We start from the raw sequence: 4,566 nt of genomic DNA, 5'->3' as shown, positions 1-4,566 counted from the left end.
CTCAACCGGGGCACAGAGAAATCGGAGCCAGCGACAACATAGTTCACCCGACAGGCGCGACAACACAATCGTGGTTGCCCGAGCACGAGAGATCTTGAGTAGGAAAGTCATCAGGCAGACTTTTTTAAAACCATATTTCAACACGTTAAAGACATAATGGTCTGTAGAAATATGGAATTGTAGTAAACACAAAACATTTTCCAACAAAACGTCACAAGAATGGTCCTGTAGAATTATGTACACGGTTTATACGGGTTTGTGTTTTCTGGTGCAGTGAGGCATTGTTTTGCGACAGTGAAAGGGGAACTTAACCGAGGCAATGTCACCGCCTAACTGGAAGAGATTCAGGACGGCGCAACAGCAACAGACAGATGGGAGCATGCAGGTCAGTTGGTCATAGACACGGTCAAATATATGATTTGGTTTTCTCCTACTATTTCAAATGGTTTGGGAGATATGTTTTCTAATAAACATTTTCCTGATGAATACCAACAGATGGAGATATGCGAGGCACCCTTTATCAAAATGGAGAACCTGACACCCAGTAGACGGACAGGTATTTTTGTGCAAACTTAATCCAAATCTAAAATGCAGTTTTAACACTTTTGTTTGCTAAAGACTTACGTGTGTATTGCACGTATTGTATTACCTTCTTAGTCATTTCTGTAGCCCATAACTATTAAACAAGGCAAAGAAGAATCAAGTCTCCACTTGAAAGGAACAACTGATGTTCTTTACTCTGGCCCCATTACAAGAGGATTGTCCAACTGGTCAGTGAGGAGCTGTGAAAAGAACATGTGGCAGAACCAGGGTTCTTGCATCATCGTACTGAAACCACAGACCCCTCTGGACCAGCCAGGACAACAGACCCCGAGCTCCAGCACCTCACTCATTAGAACCTTCCTGAAAACTGCAAGACCCTTTCCAGCATCCAGCGTCTACAATGACAACAGAGCAAGACACGGACCAGTCAGGTTGGCTGAGGGTGTGACCGCTCGGGAAAACTGACCATGCACCATGAGAATATCAGGCAGTCCCACATGGACATGAGACCACAGAGGACTAACCAACGAAGACTGTGAATGCTCTCTTCAACAATGCTGGGGCCCAGACTGTCCAAGAGGCTTGTCTGGACATCCCGAGAGGAGAGGGTGTCTGGTAACTCTGGGGTCTGCGTGTCTGCTCCAGGCTCTCGGACTGGCTGCCTGATGTGGTGAGTGGTGGAGCTCAGTTCCCATGAAACGTGGAGGCAGATAATGAGTTCAGAATGGAGCCTAAACTGTGCCAAGAAGGTGACCTCTGGAGAAGGTCTGTTTCAGACGGCAGGGCAAGCTTTGTGGGACAAAGAGGAAGAGGGGGAATGGAGTCTGGATCAGACCAACGTGTCCGCCCCGACACTCAACATGCAGAGCCAATGGGACAACTGTAGGATCAGGTCCAAGATGCCAGATTTCAACAGCTGGGCCCCTCCCTAAAACAGCTTTTTCAACTCCCAAGTGTTACTTCTCCCCTCCAGGTTTCCCCGAAAAGAGGGAAGCCAGCCCCTCCAAATTTCGAAGCATAATGCCGCCACTTCTTCTTCACCGAAGGCATAGAAAAGCATGCCAACACAGCTAAACCCCGTCTTGCTCCCCAAGAGGCAGCTTCGGTTGCAATGCCTTTGCGGAGATAGTTCCCCTTCCCGCTCAGCGCGCGGGCTTCACCTTGTGTCGGTGTTGTAGGGGACCACATTGGCGGGTTACCATGCGCATGCGGGCGGGCGACCACGAAACCGCTAACGGCTGCAGGCCACTTCCGTCTGTGCGAGCCTGCCGCCTGTGAGCGACCGAAAAGGCCTCCTGCTTTTCTAATCTGGCCCCAAGCGACAGGGGTGACAGCACTTCTCCCGCAGTAGATGCAATGAACATGGTTTTTCTCGTCCGGTGTCATAGGCATCAAACTGCTCACATCAGATGCATGAGCAGGGTGTCACACCAGGAGAGAAACCATTTCATGCATCTAGACGCGGGGAAGTGCCTTTCACCCAGTCCGGCACAATGAAAAAGCAGTCTCCTCGTCCACTAACTGGGTCGGCAGGCCACAGGACGTGTGTGCGCCTCTGAGTGTGTCGCCAGGGTCGCAAGTTGGACATAGGATGAGCAGATCTAGGATGCAGCTTACCATCTCCCCAATGCCAACCTTACCACCTGGTGGTGTGGCATAGATGGAAGAGACTGCAGTCCAGACCTGAGCGGCTGACACCACGTATGGCATGCATATCGTCACGGGGTGCACGGACTTTCTACCCACGTGTCCGTGACCCACCGCACGGTGTGACCTGCGTCATACGCCAAGGTGGAGCCGGCTTGAGGGAAGGGCTTTCCGCAGAAGCTGCACCCGGAGCTGCCTCCTTGGTGGAGCACGCCGTTAGCTTGTTGTGGCTGCTTTTTCTATGCCTTTCGGTGAAACAGTGGCGCTTATGTTGAAAATTTGGGAAGGGAGCTGGCTTCCCTCTTTGGGGAACCTGGAGGAGAGAACCTTGGGGGATGAGAAACCTGTTTAGGGAGGGCCAGTCTGTTGAAATCTGGCATCTTGGGACCTTGATCCTACAGTTGTCCCTTGCTCTGCATGGTTGCGTGTCAGGACACTTTGTCTGTCCAGACTCCATTCCCCTCTTCCTCTGTTGGTCCCCAGCTGCCTGCCGTCTGAACAGACCTCCTCCAGATTCACTCTTGGGCCAGTTAGGCTCCAATTCTGCACTCATACTGCCTCCACTTAATGGGAACTGAGTCCACCATCACCACTTCAGCGCCAGTCCAGAGAGCTGAAAGCAGACACGCCGACCCCAAGTTACCAGACACCCCTCTCCTCTCTGGATGTCCAGACAGCCTCTTGGGAGTCTGGCCCAGCATTGTGAAAGAGCCCCTTCCAGGTTCGGTTGTTAGTCTCTTGGTTCTCTGTCCCATTGGGACATGCTGTTCTATGGGTGATGGTCAGTTTCCCAGGTCACACCCTCAGCACACCCTGATGGTCCTGTCTTGCTCTGGTTGTATTGTGACGCTGGATGCTGCAGGTCTGGTTTTTCAAGGTTCTATATTGATTTTTGAGTGTCTGGAGCTCTGGGTCTGTTGTCCTGCCTGGTCCAGAGGGTCTGTGGTTTTCAGTAGATGCTGACAGAACCCTCGGTTCTGCCACAATTTTCTTTTCACAGCTCTTCACTGACCGTTGGACAATCTCTGTAATGGGGCACAGAGTAAAAGAACATCAGTTGTCCTTTAGTGGAGAACTGATTCTTCTTTGCCTTGTTTACATAGTTATGGTAATGACTAAGAAGGTAATACAATACTGGCAATACACACTTAAGTCTTTACATAACATTAAAGTGTAACTGCATAGATTTTGATAAGTTGCACAAAAAATACCTTCCGTTCTATGGTGTCAAAGGTTTCCCATTTGATAAGCAGGTGCTCTTGGCATATCTGCCATTGTTGGTATTTTCACAGGAAACTGTTATTAGAAACATATCTCCCAAACCATTTGAAATATGAGAACACAATCAATATATTTGACCCGGTGTTCTAATGACAACTGAACCTGCATGCTCCCATCCCTGGTCTGTTGCTGTGCGTCCTTGAATCTCTCCAGTTGGTGAACATCCTGCGTTAAGTTGCCCCTTTCACCCTGTCGGCAGAAACAAATCCTCCACTGCACCAGAAAACACAAACCCTTATAAACGTTCATATTCTACCTGACCCCATTTCTTTTTAAACGGTGTTTGAACTATGTTTTTTGTTTTTTTACTACACAATATCCAATATATTCTACAGGACCATTATTTTTTACGTGTTGAAAATATGGTTTTAAAAAAAAGTCTGCCTGCCTGACTTTCCTACTAAGATATCTCTGCTCGGGCAGAACACGATTGGTGGTCCGCGCTCCTCGTTGCGGCAGAGTTTTTCCTCACCACGGTGACAGAAGACCAACGGAAAAACTCCTGGCCTAGGTTGTAAGGGGACATGGCTCCACCACACTGGCGTTTTCATATGAAGCACCCTGTGTCCATGTTGTTTTTAACAGTCTGGATGTTTTCCACATTGAACGCTACCCTCTCTGTGTAGGGGGTTGTGTTTCAGTTCAGCTGGCTTGATGCTTGTCCAGAGTGGACTGGATAAGTCGAAGTTATTGCAGGTGAAGATTTTAAACCTCCTTTGAATATGTATTGGTGCAGTGATGAACCAAAGAACAGCAATTATGAATGCAGGAAGCTCTGGACAGTTGCCTGGGTGAGCAAAGCCTGTTGGGTGGTTGAGAGCTCGTTGCTCGGTTCCTCTCTATCTGATCACAGGAAAGAGGAGGAAGGTTCAGGGGAAGAGGGCAATGGTGCCCTCTTTTCTGGACATCGACATGGCAGAGAGCAAAGCGACAGTTTCACGGACACCAACCACAGTCCTGGCACTGTAATGGACATGGCGACCTAGCTGGTGCAAGTAGAGAGTGCTGACTGGAATGGTAGGCTGTCAGGGGTTGGGTTTAATAGAACTATCTTCATACCCTTTACCCTCTTCATCATATTCAGCCTCGGGAAAC

Source organism: Salvelinus sp. IW2-2015, unplaced genomic scaffold (assembly GCF_002910315.2).
Source record: "Salvelinus sp. IW2-2015 unplaced genomic scaffold, ASM291031v2 Un_scaffold4532, whole genome shotgun sequence".
Classification (NCBI taxonomy): Eukaryota; Metazoa; Chordata; class Actinopteri; order Salmoniformes; family Salmonidae; genus Salvelinus; species Salvelinus sp. IW2-2015.
Note: the sequence above shows the minus strand (reverse complement) of the source record.